Source organism: Thamnophis sirtalis, unplaced genomic scaffold (genome assembly GCF_051295495.1).
Source record: "Thamnophis sirtalis isolate CommonGarterSnake01/CBP01778 unplaced genomic scaffold, rThaSir2_p1.2 scaffold_8, whole genome shotgun sequence".
Classification (NCBI taxonomy): Eukaryota; Metazoa; Chordata; class Lepidosauria; order Squamata; family Natricidae; genus Thamnophis; species Thamnophis sirtalis.
The window spans coordinates 59,405,148-59,426,918 of NW_028261388.1; the positions used below are offsets into that span (position 1 = coordinate 59,405,148).

The window sequence follows — 21,771 nt, forward strand, 5'->3', positions numbered from 1 at the left end:
TTGGCATTTCATCTTCTTGCCTTTTGCGAAATTTTGGCTGCACGCAGAAGTCTTTTTCTCCCCCAAACTCTGCTAGAAATGAGTCTTTGTGAGACTTGGTGCAACGCAGCCTTTTAGAAAAGGACTCTACAAGGCTTGTTGTGGAATTGTGTGATGAACAGCAGCACCGCCACAAGCTTCATCATACTGACACAGCTGGTGCCATGTCGCTTGCAAAGTCTCATTTCTGGTGGAATGTTTGCAACCATCTTAACATACAAATTGTCATGAGGGCAATAATACCCCCATGGGAACAAAAACTGGTTCCTTGGGTAGGGATGAAAAACATCTTAAATATTACAATAATTTGTGACCCTCCAAAACTCAAACCCCACCAATAAAATCTTATTACTAAGTATTTTATTTATCTTGTTTGGTTTTCTTGGATATCATACAAACAGCATTATGTTCATGGAAGAAATACAAAATGTAAGACCAGTTCTACAAACTCTGACAAGTGAACGACTGTCACTGGAAATTTTTTGATTGATTGTTGATCTCAAATCATTATGGTGAAAAGTAACTTGACTACCACTGACTGCCTTGAAGTGATATTTATTGTGAACTGAAATGGCAAAAGTACATCTTTGTTTTCAAACGGTTTTAATGATTTTTTTAAAAAATGGATTACAAGCAATAGCAATTGCATCAGTATGATGTAGTGAATTACCAAATTGCATACATACATAATTTAAAAATGTCTGCATAACATATTTTTGCAAGTTACAAATGCTAAAGTTATAATGTTAAATGTTAATAGCTTTTAAACTTTTAACTTAAAAGTTAACTTTAAAATGTTAGTTATCTTAACCCTGCATTGCATAAAAACCTGAATAAAACTTAGGATTTTTATATATAAAGCAGATATACATACAGTACAATAATGAAAAGTAAGATTGAGAAACACCATTTTAATATTTCTTCAATAACTTCCTTTAGAACTGCAATCTTACAATATTTTAGCCTTCTCATATCATTTTTACTTTCTTTCCAACTTTTTTTTCCTTGGAGATTATTTATAGTATTTACTACAATTCCACTCTTCAACTTGGCACTTTTATTCTACAAACATATTAAATGTCTCATTTTCTTGGACTCCTTCAATACTCTTTGACTTCATTCAATAATCTTTTCTCCCCATACTCATAGTATCTTTCATCCTGATTTTTGCAGTGATCATTATCTTATTGTACCATATATTTTTACTCCACTTCCAGCAGTTCAATATATACAAACCACAAACCCTTACATTCATTTTCACTCATTCTGCTAGGAAATCAATCTCTATTCTAATACTTTTTCATAAGACTTAAACTTATCCAATGTTACTTTAGTTTTTAATCACTTCTTTTTCTTCAGTGAGCATTTTTTTCTTATTTACTTCTGACCCTAAGAAAAAAGGGTTAATCTCGCATTTAAAAACCTCTCATTACTCCTGTATCATTCACTAATTCTTTCAATATTTGATCATAATCATATTATTGGTTTTAGTTTTAGTTTTTATCCCTTTGCTGTGTGCTTAGACTCTTGTTAAACCATAATTTGAAACATATATCTCCTTTTCTATTCAGATACTCACCAATCATCACACTCATTTATTTAGTTTGTTCTGATTCATTCATTTATGTGAATAGCAAAGTAATTCTGCTCTAGATTACATTAATTCAGAAAGCTTAACAATTATTCCTCAAACTCTTATCTAGTTTTTTTATTATTATCATGCTCACCAGAACTAACATGTAGCAGTCACCAAACTAGGAACTTTTTTAGTCGTGATGACCATTAATTCTAACACACCATTTACTGTTTTCATTCATAATTAAACCAATATTTTCAATTTTCTCTACATATTCATTGACTCTACTTAAAATCAGGTCACCTTCATTCAGATCGGTTATGTCCTTTCTTTCAATTTCATATACCTGTTTTTTAAATTAACCCATACATTTACCATTTATTCCTTTTCTAACAGAAGTTGCCATTTTTCCTATACCAGATTTATCACCAGATCGGCCTCCCTCCCTCCCTCCCTCTTTCTGTATGTGTATGTATGTATGTATTTATACAGTGTTTTCCCGAAAATAGGACATGTCTTGATACTAAGCCTAATTGGGCTAAAGCACACACACTCCAAATGAGCCCTCCCAAAAAACCATGGCAAAAAGAGTGTCCATTGTACCACACCTGCCACACTTTATAAAAAAACCTCCGTAAAGACAAGCTCCCCCCCTCCCCGTGTCTGTCTTGCTCTGAAATCTGGAAGTGAAACTTGGGGAGGGAGGCGGGATCGCACTCTCCTCGTGTTGGGAGAAGAACTCGATCCATGCCCCAGGCAGGCAGACAGAGAAGGCCTTTCCTGTGAGCCCCAAGCCATCTTGGATGGTCCTAGCCTAAGTATCCACCCCTCCTCCCAGCGCACAGCTGATGTGCACAAAGATGGAGCAGCTTTTCTACCCTGACTCCTTTTTCTTCAGCTACAGCCAGGACTACAAGGCACTGAAGTCGGGCATGGCTTTGAACCTGTTGGTCAAGCCATTCCGCAGCTTGAAGTCCCAGCTTTCCCATCACCTCCCCAGCCAGAAAACAGCATCGCTGGCTACTTCCCGGCAACAATTAGCTAAAGTGACAAGCTCTTCGCTTAAGTTAGCTGCCCCGGAGTTGGAGCACCTTATCGTTCAGAACAGCAACGGCGTGATCACTGTTGGGACAATACTTCTATCTGCAGGGAGCCACCAAAGAGCAGGAAGGCTTCACTGACAGTTTCATCAAGGCACTGGACGATAATCTTATGGACAACATGCCACCCCCCACAATGTCTCGATTGGAGCCGCGGTAGCAGCTTCGTCAGCCAGCAGCAGCTACAGTGCCTCCCTTCCTCAGGAGCCACCTCCTATCTACACCAACCTGACCAGCTATAACCCTAGTGGCACCCTGAGTAACACGTCCAGCTTCCCCAGTGCCAATCTGAGCTACATGCTGCAGCCTCACAGCCTTGCTTTGCCCCACCCCGCACAGGGTTTCAAAGAGGAGCCTTAGACAGTGCTGGATGTGCAAAGCCCACCTGTGTCTTCCATTAACATGGAAGACCAGGAGTGCATCAAAATGGAGAGGAAATGGCTTCGCAACTGCCTGGCCACCACCAAATGCATGAAGAGGAAGCTGGAGCGCATCACTCGGCGCTGCACCACCTGCCAACCCTCTCGCTAAAGAAACTGCAAGGAAGGGAAGCAGCCAGGATGCTGTTGCCATTGGAGCAGGGTTCGTAGGTGTTGGGCCGCGAGACATGCGGCTTACCAGAGACTGGCAGCTCTGTCGCATCTCTCGGCCAGTCTGTGTAGGGAAATACCTTGCACAGTAAAGAAAAACTTTTCGCAAGTTTGAGAAGTTAATTGCTCATACTCGTAAGAGGTTTTTCTTTACCATACAAGGTGTCCAGTAAGACAGGTGGCCCGGCTGCCCCATCCCCCGGCCCCACCTGCCACTCCCAAATTGCACCCCACCATGAGACACACAGCTTACTGGAGACTGGCAACCCCGTCACGCCTCTCAGCCAGCCTGTGCAGGGAAACACCTTGTAAAAAAACCTTCTAGCGAGTTCGAGAAGTTTGGCTGAACTTGTGAGGTTTTTTTTTAACGTGTTTTCCTGGACACAATGGCGAGGAACGCGACGGAGTTGGAAAGGTAAGACATGTGTCTTGCTTCTCACCCGCCCTGCCAGAAAATACCCCCCCCCAGGATAATACCCCCCCCCGGGGTGAAAAGAAAATAAGACCTTGTCTTATTTTCAGGGAAACACAGTATATTTACACCACTACTAACCATCACAATTCTAATCAATCATATTTTCACACAAAACATTTTAGAAATATTGAGAAGCTATAATTATTTTACCAGCCTTAATCACATATGTACTACACATAGCACTCTGTATTAACAATAAGGATATAGTAATAAATTTTGGCCAATATGCCATAAGCATAATTAAACACCAGTATTACCCCAAGCAAATGCTCACTATGTTATGCAAATAGGATTTCTATCTCTGCTTTTTAAGTCAGCATACTGTTCCCTATACTTCACCAACAAGTATATAATGGGAATGGGTACCTTAAACAGGGTATGTAATAAAATAAAAAGCAGTCAATAGATGATGGATAAACATATGTTGAATATAAAATGACCGACCAGTTTGTTGAGGTAATTTGATTATATAGAAACAGGATCAGCTCACAAAACAAATACATGAAATTATTTGTATATACTTTCATGTATAGTTCAGAGAAAGGAAAAAACACAAAACTTGTGGTTGGATAATGTTCAGGAGAACCTCAGAAAAGGAGCAATGAAAAAATTTAAAAACCAAAGGTAGTGTAGGTAGTCATGGTGAAATTAAGATGGGATCCAGGAGAAGAAACTTGTGGCTCCTGTCCTCTGCAATATCCTCCTGTTAGGAGATGAGATCCAACCCCCTCACACTTCTGGCCTTCTGACAGAGCCTGAAAATCTGCCCAAAGTGAGATGGTTGGCATAAAAATTTAATACATTTGCAAAAATAGAATGGTACAAAGAGATACAGGGAATGATATATAAGCTGTAGCTATATATCATTTTGCTTTTCCTACGTCTTGATGTTAATTCCTTTGGCTTACTATTTCTTACTCCTTTCCTGGGTTTGTGTACGTTTGAATATCCTGAAAAAGAATAGCATGATAGATGATGTATTGATGTATGTTAAAATTTAGCTCTTATTTAACCCCTTTTGGCTTCTGTGCCCTGTCTCTATTTTATTGGAATTAAGTCCTTGGCATGCATTTGGTCCTTGGTTCAGAAGTCAGCTTGAGGCAAGATGGATGGCCTATAAATTGTGTAAATGTACTCTTGCAATAGCACATTAACAGCTACAAGGCAATCATACCAACAAATAGAGTACTGAATTGTTGCCAACTATTAACCAACATTCAGTAGTGAATTTTTAACAGAATTTCAAATAGAAGGCACTGAAATACATTCAACTTTTAAAAAGTGTATTAGCCAACTCAACTGCTTATTTACAGCAGGAACTCATATCCTGTTATTTTAACTGGAATAATCACTTTGAAAATCTTAGAGCTGCAATTTTGTTTATGCATTAATGATTCCAAAGAAAGCGGACGTTATCCAACCTGTCACTTTGGCCAGCTGTTGCTGGGTCATGAACCCTTCTGCATTGTGATAGATTTAGGAGGTGACTCAAAGGTGGATCCATGTGACTCCCACTTTTGAGGAAGGAAGTGGTCTCTTCAGCCTTGAATGCAGCAATGGTGCATCCCTTTTTTAATTAGCCATTGTTGGACCCATCCACTGTAGACATTCATTTCCAAACTTCCCTTTGCAGGAAAGGTTATGGAGAAGATGCTAAGATGGCAACCAGAATGGTTCTTCTATGAAATAAATTATTCAGAATGTATCAATTGTATTTCAAACTGGGACACAGTAGAGTGACAGAGTTAGTCACACTTGTCAATGACATTTGGTGGAGAAGGTGGTACATAGATGTTGTTTCTTCATCTTTCAGTAGCTTCAATGCCATCATCCATGATATTTTTCTGGATTGGCCATACTTCCCCATTCCAGACTGGTGCACTATTTGTGGTTCCTCCTGGACTTGCAGATTCTGCTCAATGAGCCAGCAGCAGCAATGGCCAGGACAACGTTTCCACAGGTTGTATGCCAGTTCTGCCCTTTCCTTCACCAGGAGGCCTTCAGACAGTCTCTCATGCCCTGGTTAGCATGTGACTGTAATACTGCAATGCACTCTATATGGGGGCTATCCTTGAAGACCAACTGAAAACTACAGCTGGTCCAAAATACAGCAATACAGCAATACAAGCAATAACAGATACTTCATGTTATATCCATGTATACATGAATATTATATCATCACTAGTACGCAAGCTGAATTGGTTGGTTACCTTTAAAAGTTTATTAGCCAAGTCATCAAAACTTACTGGCACATGATTAGCACTAAGTACCTTTTTAATTTTTGTGTACAGGTTGTCCTCGACTTATAACAGTTCAGTTAGAGACCAAAGTTATAACAGCACTGAAAAAGTGATTTATGACTATTTTTCATAGTTATGACCTTTGTAGCATCCCCATGATCATGTGATTAAAATTCAGATGCTGGGCAATTGGTTCATACTTATGACGGTTGCAGTGTCCTGGGGTCATGTGATCCCCCTTTGTGACTTTCTGACGTGCAAAGTCAAAATCTGGGGAAGCCAGATTCACTGAACAGCCAGGTTATCAACTGCAGTGATTCGCTTAACAACTGTGGCAAGAAAGATCGTAAAATGCGGCAAAGCTCACTTAACAAATGTCTTATTTAACAAAAAATGGCTCAATTGTGGTTGTAAGTCAAGGACTATCTGTCAACTGGCCTGACTGAGGCCATCTTGGAGGTGATGAGGGATAGGGAGGGGGAAATAGAGATAGTTGGGGTTTTGTAGCCAAAACAAAATAGTTTCCTGAGAACCAAGGACATCACCACAGGTGGCTGAAGAGAGGAGGAGTGAAGGTTCCAAACAACCAGACACTACCTTGATTGGACCATATGACTGTTTGAAAAAGGGGGGGGAACTTTTACTTTTAATTAGGTGAAAAACCACTGGAACCTTTAGAGTCTGTTTTCACCAGTCTGTGCCAATATGATATATCCAATAAACCTGTTTTTTGATGAACCTACTTGCCTCGGAGTTCTGTTTGCTATGGGTGTATTACTTGGAACCCTCACCTATAGTTCTGTATACAATTTCTTCCAAATTTTACTTTATACACAATTAGTATTTGCTTGATATCTGTTGTCTATCATGTGATGAGATGAAATGAAACTGTTCCCAGTTAAAAAGTTCAGGTGCAAAACATGTTTTATTTGCCATCTCACCAGTTATTTAGAAATCTACACAGTTTTAGGTTATGATATTGTCAGTGTAACACAGTAACACATTTTCCACTTTTTTTTTAAATATCAAAATTTTAGACTTTATATAACTGCAAATTAAAATGTAACAGATATTACAATCATCAAATTTGATAGTTTCATAGTTCTTTAAAATGTTATAATTTTACGTATACTCAGGATGTAGATATAGAACTTAAAAATGGATCCATGTTTTCACATTAAATTTAAATAGAATGCATGAATGATATATATAAAATTCCAATATAGGAACAAAAAGTTCTTATCTTTAATATTAATTGTATTGTTATATTTAAATCACTTTAAGTTTGCTTTCTTTTTGAGAAAAAGATAAAGAGCTAAAGCATTTTCTAGAATCAATTCTCACTGCTCATTATGTACTAATGCACAACACAACACATTTCAAGATTTTACTATCCTAAATTTTAATTAAAATCAGGAGCAATACCAGAAATACAAAGGAAAATAAGCAAGTTTATGGAGGGAAGCAACAAGAAATTGAACTACAATGGCCAGTGATATGTTACATGAATGAGCGCAATGTATCCTTGAAATCACATATGTAGAAACCTTATTTAAACCAATTTATTTTGATCTAGGTTTTTCTACACTTTAACTGAATGAAATTTCAAGTTACAACTTTAAATATATTTAAGGGATTATTCCTGTGCCAACATTAATAAATAGATAAATTGCTATTTAGGTAACTTTGAAACAACACTTTTATATTACTATACAGGTGGTCCTCAATTTATGACAACTGACTCCAAAATTTATGTTGCTAAGCGAAATATTTGTTAAGTGAATGTTTCCCATTTTACAACCTTTCTTGCCACAGTTGTTAAGTGAATCACTGCAGTTGTTAAGTTAGTAACACAGATGTTAAGTGAATCTGGCTTCCCCATTGACTTTGCTTGTCAGAAGGTCATAATATGTGATCACATGACTCTGAGACACTGCAACCATTATAAATATGAGTCAGTTGCCAAGCATCTGAATTTCAATCACGTGATAAGTATGAAAACTGGTCATAAAGTCACTTTTTTCAGTACTGTTGTAACTTTGAAGAGTCACTAAATGAACCATTGTAAGTCGAGGGCTACCTGTATTAGAAATAGATGCAAATTTAGCACAATTATAATATCTAATATACTAAAACAAAAAAATGCCATTTGAACTTTTTTACTAATCAAAAAAGTAAAGGCCTTCCTTTAAAGTAGTTTGCTCCCTCCAGTGGCAGTCTAAGAAACTTAATTTAAAACCAGCTTCACAAATATGCAGTTTACAAAACATTGTACCAATTTACTGTATATAAAAATGTTTTATAATAATTTTTCTTTTAACAGAAAAGCTTATTACTCCTTATTAATTTCTTTGCTGTAATATCTACAACATATTTGAATTACATTATTGTGTTATGTTATTATAACACTGTAGTATAGTTTAATTTTATAAGTCTGCAATTATAACTTTAAAAAATTTCCATTTCAGCAACTGTAAATGAACAAGCCTGCTATATTCACTTATTTCTAAATCACTCTATTAATTTTTACATTCATAAAATTTGTATTGACTTTTAATTTAAAATTTATCTTACCTTAAACACCATTCATTTTGAATTCTCAAAAACTCAAAAAATTGAAAATGTGTAAAAGGACAACTATAGTTTTAGTAATAAAAATGCTAATATTTGCAGCTTTATATCTTAAAAGAGAGGAATATATGGGAAAGGGTGATTGTATAAAGTTTTCATAGCATAAAAAGGACAGGAAGAATCTTGTCTCTTAATTTTATAATATCAGTATTTCTGTATGATAGATGTTACAAAACACAACAGCTAGGTTCAGCCATAATCTGATTTTAGCTAACATGCTTTTTATATTTTCTTTTATATCACCAGACTCACATGCTGTGAATTTTTCTTCTCAATTATGCAATTCACAATTCAAACATTACTAAACTGTTTATGTTAAAGCAAATATGCACAATAATGTATATTATAAAAACATGCAAGAGCATTCAAGCAAATATTTGTTCAGGCTGTTCAAAAACTTCAACTGATGCAACATGGAATAGAATAAGTTATGGCCATAAAAAGTTTAAAACTGGAAAAACTGAAGTTCAGACATTTAGTTACCCTTTGTGAGTATCTTGCTAGCATCAGATGGCCAATATGGAAACAATGCTAGACTGTATAGATCTGGTCCAATCCACCAAGATTCTTACATTCTTTTTATTAATCTCTCATGTTTGAACAACAGCCAACTGACCCACATCTCTGGTACAATTATTGCATTTATCATAGAAAAGAACTGATACTTTCTGTCTTTTTGTAAGCAAGTATTCATATATTAAGACATAGAACATATATCAAAAGTTGCACAGAACTTAAGAGCAGGATTCTTATATGTAATCTACACCTAACAATAAAAGCCACACAAAAAAGATCTCATTAAAGGCAATTACAGGTCTAATGATCACGCATTCAGTTATGGTGGTGCTTAAATAAATGATAGTTACGTCTGATCCACAAAGTTATAGCTGCTACAACACCCTTGTGGCCACATGTTCAAAATTCAAATGTTTGCAACCCTGCACTCATGACCATAAGGAGACTTTAACTCCTCTCACCCCTTTTATCTGTTCCTCATTTCTGGCCACATCAAGCCTTCTTCTTGAAGCTGCATTTGATTTGGACAAAGCACAGCCACTTGCAGCTTTCTCACAAGGTTCTGAAACCTTCCAAAGCCTTGTGAAAAGGCCACACACCATTTCAACAAGGATGCATGCAGCATCAGTAAAATAGCCTGGTGCAGCCAGCAACTGCCTTGTGAAGGGCCAGATCAGGCATACCTTGTCAGCAGCAGAAAGATGAAGACAGCAAAGGTCAGCTGCAAAAGAAGTGGCAGAGTGCATGGGGGCCAAATGGCAAAGGGGGGTGGGCAGGGAGAGACAATCAGTGGGGAGAATTGAAGAGAAGGTAGTTCCTTACCTTACCAAGGTTCAGAGCTGGGAAGGACCAAGCCATCAATGACTTGGATCTGAGTGGTTCTCTGCCTAATGATCAGGTGAGTTTTAGTTAATGTCGGCAATGGAGACTTTGGGATTGCCATCACTAAGTGATGCACTCATGTGACAGTGCATTTTACATCTGTGCTGTTTAACAACACAAATTCCCATTCCAATCTCTTTCGTTAACCAAGGGTCACTTGTATGAATACATATATTCTAAATTAATTGAAACTGGGAAAGAATTATCTATTTTGTATTTTCAAATTTTTGCCACTGTGAAACTCTTAGTCACAAAGATAGCAATAGCAATAGCAGTTAGACTTATATACCGCTTCATAGGGCTTTCAGCCCTCTCTAAGCGGTTTACAGAGTCAGCATATTGCCCCCAATAACAATCTGGGTCCTCATTTTACCCACCTCGGAAGGATGGAAGGCTGAGTCAACCCTGAGCCGGTGAGATTTGAACAGCCAAACTGCAGAACTGCAGTCAGTTGAAGTAGCCTGCAGTGCTGCATTTAACCACTGCGCCACTGCGCATTGGTAAAAAAAATTACCATTTTTTTTAAAAAATACCAATAGATTTAAAAACAATAAATAAGGATGAAACACTTGTTTTAGAATTTTGCTTTTCACGAATTACATTAAACAAGTAAAAACCATAATATGTTACACATTATAGTACCAGAAACTGATGATTTTTAATGGCACTGAAATAGCATATTGTATATTTAATCTGGTTTTGAATCAAAAGTTATGATAAAGTAGAAATACTACTAGACATATTGCAAGTTTTGTAGATTTAAAAATAGAAGCTACAATTTGTATGGTTTTAAGAGATATAAACAAACAAGCGTTTCACAATATTAATGGCAAAACTATTTTTTCTGCATACCTATCTATAAATGCATACCTATCTATAAATAAAATGTTCAAGAAAAGTTAATTGCTGTGAATTGATTTAATATTTCAAGATATCAAGGAACCAATTAAATTTGCAACAAGATGAAATAAATTCATTTTTTATCTATTCTCAATTGCCAAAAGATGAGTTTTTCCTTATTTGTTAAATGCATTTATAGTACCAGCTATAAGAAAATACACATCTAAAATTATAAGCATAACATTTGCTTTTCTTGCAGCAGTATAATTATACAATTATTAAAACTGATCAAAGATTAAAACTGATCCCATATTTGAATCTTGTTTTCTGATTTGTCATCTGTGTAATTGTTGTAGTTGTTACAAATATTGTATTAAATATTAAATGTATTTTGGAAGCATAATTAAATGTCACTGTCAATAGTAAATTAGCAAATAGGTATTACCTTGGCATTACTATCTATATTTAGTGCTTTTGAACATTTTTATTGAAATTACTTAATGTTGTTTTATTAAAAAAATATCCAGTATTGATAAAATAAAAATGTCATATAAAACAATATTATTAAATAACAAAATGTTAAAAAGTATTAAAAGAATATGAGAGACAACAGTTTATTTCTAAATAAGAAATAAGAAACCAAGTACGAAACATTTGACTTAGGATCAACTCACAATTCAGCATACTTTACATTGTGCTTTCAGAATGCTTTAGGAAATGCCAGTATATTTTTGCTTTTTCCTGAGAATGTTACAGAAACAGATCAATAGGCAATGGGCATTCCTTGTACTAAAGTGACAAAAATATTAAACATTCAAATAAGCCTTACATTAATTTATGCTGGCAACTTAAGAAAACATATTGCCATTCAGAGTGGATGCATGATTCTCTTATTCTCTTATTAATCTTTCAATATTTTTATTTATTTTAAACATTTAATTTTTAAATATTCAACATTTTCCACATTATGCATAAAAAGTAGAATTTTTTTCATAACAAATGGCACTATTTCACATGAATTACAGGCAGCCTCCATAAGATTCAAATTCAAGTCAGAAAATTCTCAGCCATCACTACTACTCTTCTTCCCATATGGAAGAAAAGCAGCTCACTGTGATGCCAAACAATAAAGACATCTCAATTTTTCATATAAAAAGCTTTTCAGACAAAAGCTAAAAATATTTCCAACACAGTCACAATATTACATCTCAAAAATTTCAAGAAATATAATGGAAAATATTCCATTTTTTTTCAAGGTTGACCTCTAACTAAAAATAAATTAATTTTCTCATAATGGAACATAAGATTACTGACAAAACAAGTTCTGGAATTGGGCCTGATTACCAGTTTCGATATGCCATACTCTAAACAAATGAACAAACCAGTTTGGAAGATAATGTAGCACTATGCGAGTACAAAATTATGAAAGATTTTTCAATCTGAATAATTCTCTAAAGTAAATGACACAATCAATTCCAATGTAATAACATTCCAATAGACAAGTATCAGTAAGGGAGAAAACAAATGAACCATCATATTAAAATTATAAACTGGAGAGTAAGAACAATTAATAAATTACATGGAATAGTGTTTAAAGTGCGGTAGTATAATCAGAATTCCCAAGTTCAAATTTATCCTCTGCTGTGAAAGCTCACTATACAACAATGGGCCAAACATACACTTTACAGAGTTGTTATGGGGGAAATCTTATAGAAGGAGAGCTATTAGAGCTCCTGGAAGAAACAGGGAATATAATGTAGTTTTAAAACTGAATGGTAATTCAGTAACATTTTCTGCCTGTATGATTTGTCGAAAATATTTTTAAAACTTCTATCAGAATTGAAATATAGAGCACTAGTATAGCATTCACTGGTATCTAGAGCATGTTATCACAAAATGAAACAAAAATATGTGCATATGAATCAAAGTGACTCATAACTCTTTATATTTGATTAGTGCAATCCTATTTTCAGGGCAAGTCACTTGCAGACCAGGAGTACTTGGCCCAAAATTATATCCAAGTTTTTTTTAACCATTTCCAGAATAAGAACAAAATCTAACACCATCTAAATCAGTAGTGGAAATGTTACAACTTAGACCAGTGGTGGACTGACACTCATCTGCAGCTTAACTTGCATGAGCAGTGGACCGGTGGGCACGCAGCTCGACTTGCGCAAGTTGAGTTGTCTGTGCGCTGGCCCACTACTTGAAAAAGCCAAGCTGTGTATGCGAGCGTATACATCGGTCCACCACTTGCAGAGCCCCGTTCCGAATACGCCATGGTCTGGTAGTGGCCTGGAGGTTCGGGATCCCTGATTTAGACCACTAATCTGTTTAACAGAGGCAACACATATATCATAGACAGCTAACGATAAAGTTAACAAGGCATGTAAATATCTGAAAAAAATCTAAACACAAATCAGTACCTAGATTATTAAAGGCAGATAAAATTAATTAAATGTTGCATGAAATTTGACCAAAATATCTTGAGTAGACTGAAAGAAGACTTGTAATCACAGGAAACAAAAACCCTCTACAGATTTGAAAGATAAATATAACATCAATGATATTACCAGACTTTTTTACCAATTGTCTATACAAGTAATCCTTGACTTATGATCACAATTGAGCCCAAAATTTCTGTTGATATGCAAGAGAGTTGAGTGAATTTTCCCCCATTTTATAACTCTTGTTGCCAGAATTGTTCAGTGAATCATTGCAGTTTTTAAGTTAGTAACATGTTAGTAACATTGTTAAGTGAATCTGGATTCCCCATTAATTTTGTTTGTCAGGTCACAAAAGGTGATCATGATCCCATGACACAGAAACTGTCATAAATATATACCAGTTGCCAAGCGTCTTAATTTTAATCATGTAACCATGGGGATGCTACAATAGCCATAAGTGTGAAGAATGGTCATATGTCACCTTCCCCCCCCCCAGTTCCACAATAACTTGTAACAGTAACTAAACTAATGGTTCTAATCAAGGACTACTCCTACTACCTGTAACAATAGAGCAATGGCAATTTGTTCTATTTTGCCTGCAACCTTAAACACTCAATGTCACTCCCACCCAGTCACATCACACACACACCGCCATTCCTACCCAGGTTTTGTGGCTCCCGGTATTTTCTGTGAGAAATGGGTCTCTCTTTCCCTCCCATTTCTGTTTTTCTTTTTCCCATCTCCCTCTCTTCTTTCTCTCCCCCTTCTCTCTCATTTGTTTCCCTCTTTTCCCTCTCATTCTCTCCCTCCAGCTGTCTCATTTCTCTCTCCCCTTTATCTCTCTCTCATTTTTCTGTCTTTCCTCTCATTCTCTTCACCATTTTCTCATTTGTCTCTCATATCTCTCATGCGCTCACACAAGTGGGATACCCTCCTGGGCTGGGATCACAGCAGCAGCTCCTGTTGCTGCCACTGCACGCTCAGGTGTGTAGCCAGCCTTGCAAGAGAGCCGGAGCTCTTCCCTCCCTGGATCCAGTGGCAGTTGCTCCTCCCCATTCCCCTCCTTCCTGAGCCGACACAAAGGCGGCCCCAATTGGCGCTGAGCTGCCACCAAAGGAAGCGGAATCACAAAAAGCAGCTAGTCAAGGGCAGTGCGGAGAAAACACTAGGGGCGCTTCAGCCACGCGGCTCTGGGGAGAGGTTCGCACCTTCTTGGGGTGGAGAGCAGGTTGTGCAACCAGGTCAGCAGGGAGCCACAGGAGAGGGATCAAAGAGCTACACGCGGTTCTGGAGCTACGGGATTGCCGACTCCTGGCTTAGCATATTCTAGCAACCCTATGATTATAGTCTGTATTTTAGTAATACCACTATGTACAAAAATAGCCACATGTCCTAGAAACAAATTTTAAGGTAAATAATAATTTAGTACAATGTGTGAACCTCTTAAAAAAATTGCTAATAAAAAAGTCAAGTAAACATTACTCATGCAGCCAAATCTTTGCCAAGATAGGATATAAATCTAATAATAATAACTACTCAAGTAATCGCAGAATAAATTTTTTTAAAAAAAAATCTCTCAATTTTCCCACCCTTATAGGAGCTATTTATTTGGAAAGATTTTAACTTTTTAAACACAGGCCACTCCCAGTATTGTTAGATAATGGGTAAAATGGTAAAAACGTAAGTCTGGTTTACAGCAAATAAAATATTGGATTAAAAATAATTTATTATGCCAAAAAATTCTATATCACTTATAAAAAGTGGTACAGAAGTCAAAAGCTGAAAGAAAGGCCATGGCAGAAGAGGAGAGAACATTTTGCACTACCCTACATACACCAGTAGCACCACTGTTACCCTTACAATGATAAAATAATGCAACCAAAATGTGGACATTTATTTTAAAATCTAGGTGCAAGCTCCTGTAGAACACAGACAATGTGAAATTATTTACATTTATATAACAATGGATCACAATGTAGATAATTGCAAAATAAATGTACAGACAAAACACAAGATTATAAAGTGAAGTTCAGCAATTTTTATCTGCTGCCATTTACCATAAAAGAAATATAAAAACAGCATGAGTATGACTTTAAATGTTATAGAACAAAGTGTGTAACACATGTAAGAATAGGATTATTGTTAAAGATAGGCAATTACTAACATATAACTTCAATTCTTCATAAATTCAGATCTGCATATAAGTACTTCATAATTTTAGAAATACAGGTAGTCCTCAACTTACAACAATTTGTTTAGTAACTGTTCAAAGTTACAACAGCATTGAAAAAAGTGACTTCTGATCATTTTTCACACTTACAACCATTGTATAAATGCTATGATAATCCCCGAGGTCACGTGATCAGAATTCAGATGCTTGGCAGCGAATTTATATTTATGATAGTTGCAGTGGCCTGCAGTCATATGATCACCTTTTGCAATCTTCTGACAAGCAAAATCAATAAGGAAGCCAGATCACTTAACAACTGTATTACTAACTTAACATCTGCAGTGATTCACTTAATAATTATGGCACGTAGGTTGTAAAATGGGGCAAAGCTCACTTAACAAATGTTTCACTTAGCAACATAAATTTTGGACCCAACTGTGGTTGTAAGTCTGGGATTAGGTTGAGGATTACCTGTACTAGGAAACTATTTACTAAGTAGTTACAATTATTTCATGCAGATCTGAAATTATAAAGAATTCTTTGCCCAAAGCAATAAAATTTATTCAAGTGCAGAGAGCGGAAAAAGGAAAAATATTAATGGGTTTGATGTTGTTCCATTACCAAAACAATGGTCTAATTTAAACAGTGCCACAATCCAAATTTAATATATATCATTAAAAAACTTACTTTCAGCTAGTGGTGTTTTGGATCCACGTCTCAATTAGCCTGAGTCCCACTGGTCTCACTGGTCTCAACTAGAGAAATGGTAATTGCAAAAACTGAATGCGTATACACAACTGCAATAGGAGAAAACAGATAAATACAGTATGAAAAAAAATCAAACTGATAGAGTGTATAAATAACGGAGACATGCTATTTTTTAAGAGTTTTTTTTTAAAGAAAACACTAAAACTACATGGACTCCAATTTTACATCTAAACTCATATCATATGAACCAATCATATGAATTTGAAAAGCACTTCAAAGAGAAAAATACGAAAGAAAACAAATTATTCATTATTATGAACTGTTATGCTTAAAAATCATATATAAAAATAATTTTTATCAAGGCACTTCAAGCACATTACACTCTTTCAACAACAGGTTTTAAAATATTGCTATCCAATGTATTTCCTATTACCAGTGAAGTGCTTTTAATTCTTCAAATAATTCTAATTTAATGTTACTTTTTTGAAACAAAATTTGCTACATTTTTAACTGCCCAGCTCCAAGACAAAAGAACAATTGCTATTATAGATTATAAATACCATGATAATCACCTGACACAATTTATTTCCCCAATTATGTTTGGTATATCTTTGTGTTTTCAAATGAATATTTAAGATAATTAACACATTTACCTAAAAGTAACATGACCCTAATTTAAGATATCTCTTGTCCTCAAATATTAGAATCTCCTTCCACATTTGTTCTTGGGTGAATCCAAGATGATCCTTTTTTAAAGGTAAATTAGTTTGGAAAACTAATTTTCTTTCAGTTAAATAAAGTGAAAATCTTCTATACCTTTTCCCCCTAGTATCTCTATCTCATCCTTCCTTTTCATTCTGAGTATTATTATAAAATAATTGCTTTTTAAAAAGTATTTCAAGAAACTTATTTTAAAACTTTAATTTTTATTTTCAAAAAATTATGGATTCTTCATTAAGAAATATTCAAATACACTGAATGTGAGCAAGCTAAAAGTGAATTAATGACAGAGTCACTTGAAGTTTTGTGGGTTTGCTCTATCACCTATATTTATGAAAAGCATAGAGAAGGAAATCAAGTAAACCAAAAGATACTATAATCTTGCTTTTACAGTACATCCTGTACAATATTATAAGCAACTGCCATTGATTTTAATGATATACTTCTATGTAAATATACATAGTATTTTAACTTGGTCTTAGATCAATGTGGTTTGCATGTTTAAATAGAAAACTTGCTAGTACTTTGTTTTATAAATATATGAAAAAATAGGATGGCAACTTATTCCAGATTTTTTTAAATATAATTGCATTAAAAGCAATTCATAAATTTCAGTGATATTTCATTCTTGGGTCCAGATATGGCAGAAATACTTTGGCATAACAGTGTTTGCATTTGCCCAATTTTCCTTTCAATTATTAAAAAATAAAAACACAATATATGCCTCATCAATGTAAGGAATTATTAAAACTGTCACAACCCATTTCAAAATCTTTCATTTTCTGAAATGGAACATGTTTTAATATCCCTACAACTTTAGTCATACAGTACTGATGTATTCAATTCTGACAAAAGATTTTTGTAGTACACAACTCAAGTGTAATATAGGAAAACAGAAAACCAATTAATGCATATATGCTAGCATACATTGCACTAAGACTAGTTATAGCTACATAAAAAACAGACATAAAATGTAACTAGGCCATGTCTGATTATGCACTAAATAGAAAACACACCCCCTGATTTCACATTTCTATCAACATAAGTCCATCCAAACAATCCGTACCAGAAGCATAGTTTAAAATACGTTGTGCAAAATTAAGATACTGACAGGACAGGACAGGACAGGACAGAACTGAAAAGATTTCAAAGTACCTTAAGAGAGCTTAATATGAGAATAATCTACCATTACTATAATCCACCACATACGTATTAGAGGTTCACTGAGTTACATTAGGCTTGATTTAGCAGTCCTCACAGAATTACAGCTATGCTTTTTCTATTCAAATTTAAGACTTATTCTGGACTGTGTACCAAACTTATTAGTTTGTTATAGCCACAAGCAGACCGTGTTAAAATCAATGGGAGTTCTTCCACCAATTCTTGGTGGAAGTGGATAAAATTCCACTTATAAATTTCAAGTATCTTACAAAAGAACTCTGTGCTCAGGAAAGTCAATTTTAAATCCAATTTGCTGTAAAGGTACCTATGAGATTCTGAATGTCTCAGTTTATTCTCTTACTCTATCTTGTAGGTAGATTCATCAGTTTCATATATTAAAAAATTCCAGACAATACAATGTCGATTCTATCCAATAAAAATGATAAAACTCACATATTCAAAGAAACAAACTACGTTCAATGTAAACTTAACATACTGGTAAATCCTATAATATCGCAGCTTCACTGGAAACAGAGTGCAGCCATGACACAGCCCACCTGCACCCATGACAATAATGTTTACCACGAAGGCGAAACCGCTGGGCCGCAACATCCGAGACCGGATTTAGAAAAAAAAGAACTTGTGCAGAGCCTTATTTCCTGGGGTGGACTAGGCCCATACGATTCCAATCACTCCACCTCAATAATGGCGTTTGCTATGAAGTGGAACGAGAATCAAAAGAAACTAAATGACGGGAAGGTCTACCGAATACTACTTGTAGTCTCTTCGCCAGTTTTCTTCGCTATTTAAGGAAGAGCCAAGCCAACAGCCGCCCAGCTCTGCAGGTTGTCTTTTTTTCTTCCCGGGACTGCGGATATAGTGTGTGCGCGTCCCATTCTCCTGCAAGGCCCAGTTCAGGCCGGGCAGAAAGAATGAGGACTGAGTCGTCAGCCATTTTCCCTCCATGCTCCAAGACACTGACACACGCACGAACAGACATTACTCACTTCGAGATACGCTAACTCACGAACGAAGAGATAAGATACCCAGCGAAAATCTCCCCTCATGGAATTTACCCCCTTGGTTACCCACAGAATGAGCCTTCCTTTCTCCGATGAACCAGCCCCTTTCCTGACTCGCTTACCCCCACAAAGCGTCGCCTTTTCCTGCTGCTATTCTTGGTTCTAATGCCGAGGCCCGCTCTGCTCCCGGGCGCCGCTGCTGATGGCGATGCAGGGAGGAGGAGGCTGCGGCGGGTGTGGCCGAAGAGTTTCTCATCCCAGGCGGCACAAGCCGCCGCCGCAACCAACGGGGCTGCGTCTCATCCCTAGGAAAATCCGAGTGGCGGTGGCTGTTAGAGAAGCCGGCTTTTGCACGAAGCGGTCCCGTGTCGCTTTCCTGACTGCGTGCGACCTTTTCTTGTATTATTTTAGTTTTGCGTCACTAGCTTTTCGGCGACCGCCAGTTGCCGGTGTTGAGTTGCGAGGCCCAAGTGGACCGACGCTTTTCTCGTCCTGTAGTTTCGTTAGGCTGAGCTAGGCCTCCAGGCTGTTCTACCTCATCCGGGAAATCGGATACCTTCAATCCCTGGAGAAGGGAATAGAATAAGAGATGCGGGGGCGGGGGGCTGCACTGGCAAGGCCACCAGCGAGAAACCTACGAAACTGCCTTTAGAAGAGGAAAAAGAAATCCGTACTGCGTCTAGGAGCAAAGTCGCGACGGAGATAGCAGCACCAGCAAAGACTGAGCGTCAGAGTCCCGGGCAATATGGCGGCTCTAGGAGGGCTCGGCTCACAGCATATGCAGCGCAGACTCCGACTCAACACAGCGGCGCCGGCCCCGCCACCCAAACAGCGTTCGCGGCCACCAGCGTGACTCCCTCCCTTTCCTGATTGTCAGTCAGTCAATCACTCCTACAGCCCCATTCCGTGCCCAAAGCAGAGCAAGGACCATCAGCACCCGCTCACGCCTTGCTTTATGTGAGGCTAGGGTCACCGCCGCACAGTGGCAGGGTCTGCTTGGTGTGCCGTGTGTAGCCGGTGGGGGAGGGGCCAAGGCCTGACGGCGTTGGTGGCTGGGCAAGATGTCGACGGCGGGCCAGCGGGGCCCAAGTTAACGATGCCAGGCCGCGATCACTGAGGGGGGTGGCTACCCGGCCGTTTCGTTTCGGTTGAGCTCCGTTTCGACTCCATTGTGACCCGCAGTGTGAAAAGCCCGGATAATGACGTCACCTTTCGTCTTTGGGAAGGGAGAAGAGGCGCGGAATTGGTCCTCCCCTTCCTTTCCCCTCAATCCCAGGGGCCAGCCAAAGGCTGACTCGCGGGTGGGGCAGGAACGAGGGCTCGCCAGTCAAGCTGCTGAAGAACAAGGTAGATAGCTGGCTTCCAGGGCTTCCCTTGAAACTTTGGCTTTGTCTCAGTTTGAGAAGCACGCATTATGCATTGTTACTATCAAGAGACGAACTTTTGTACTCTTCTTTGATCTGGAATAAAATCTGGGGAAAGGTGTTGAAGACGACTAAACAAATGCTATAGAAATGAGAAGAGTCGGTGTCAATCAAATACTTCGGAAAATTGAGAAGACATATTGCTACGGTGTTGGGAAAATTAACCATTTGGGTCAACTGGCAAAATGCAGAAATATTACAACTCTGCTACTGTTTATCTGTCCACTAAATATGTATGTGGTCATTAGGAGTCAATCGCTTGGAGTCAAGCATAATTTATTGCATAGTTTCTGAAATTTCAAGATAAAATCTGCTATACACTGGCTGTAATCAGGCAAAATATTATAGCTACCAACTATGATTTGCAAACTGTTATGCCCAAGCCAAAACCAGACTATTATGTTAGTTTAACCAGTGGTATTTTGATTTGATGTATTTCAAGAACACACTTGATGTATGATTCAAAAGGATACATGAACAACCAGCCATAATGATTCTCTTCAACCTTGACTTCAGCCCTCCATGCTTCCGAGGTGGGTAAAATGAGAACCCAGATTGTTGGAGGCAATACGCTGATTCTGTAAACAACTTAGAGAAGGCTGTAAAGCACTGTGAAATGGTATATAAATCTAAGTGCTGTTACTATTAGTATCAGAATGACAAGTTTCAGCTTATATCTATTCCATCTTTTTTCTCATCATTTCATGTGACTATCATTTCATTGGTTGGTTTCCTGAAATAAAAGACCATAGAAGGGTGGTAACTTAGCAGACATGCAGGAAGTCTAGGGTTTATAGGCAGTAAATTTATCCTATTTATCCCAGTTTCAATTCAAAACTATGAAAAAATACAAATCATAATTAAGAAACATAAGCATGCATCATTCCAATATTCTATGATTATTATTGAAAGTACTCATGGTTCTCGGGGTGATAATATTACATTAAAAAACTAAGCGCACGTGAAGCAAACTGGCAGCAATGCTGGCAGTAACCCACCCCTGACCCCAAGGTATCTAAATGTTCTAACCTGTTCTAAACTATGTTGTTCTATTTTCCCAGAGTATTGGCTAGGTCTTGATGATGAACCTATGACATGCGTGCCAGAGGTGGCATGCAGCCCTCTCTGTGGACGTGCATGCCATCACCAGCTGCTCTTCTGGTTTCCAGCTGGTCTTCACGGATGCTGAAACACAGGAAAACAGCCTGTAAATGGCCTGAAAAACAGCCA

At 37.3% G+C, this 21,771-nt stretch overlaps 1 protein-coding gene and 1 pseudogene across 1 annotated transcript in view; one reads left to right on the forward strand and one right to left on the reverse strand.

The window, feature by feature from the left end:
• The window catches only part of USP9X (ubiquitin specific peptidase 9 X-linked), a 197,140-nt gene extending 176,912 nt beyond the window's left edge, over nt 1-20,228 (reverse strand). The window contains exons 1-2 of the mRNA XM_087721771.1: nt 19,240-20,228; nt 16,194-16,303 (exon numbers count right to left, since the gene is read on the reverse strand). The gene's annotated coding sequence lies outside the window, so the exon portion shown is untranslated. The remainder of the gene's footprint in view (nt 1-16,193; nt 16,304-19,239) is intronic.
• Nucleotides 2,464-3,246, forward strand: LOC148044434 (transcription factor JunB-like; annotated as a pseudogene).
• Nucleotides 20,229-21,771: the final 1,543 nt, after the last annotated feature.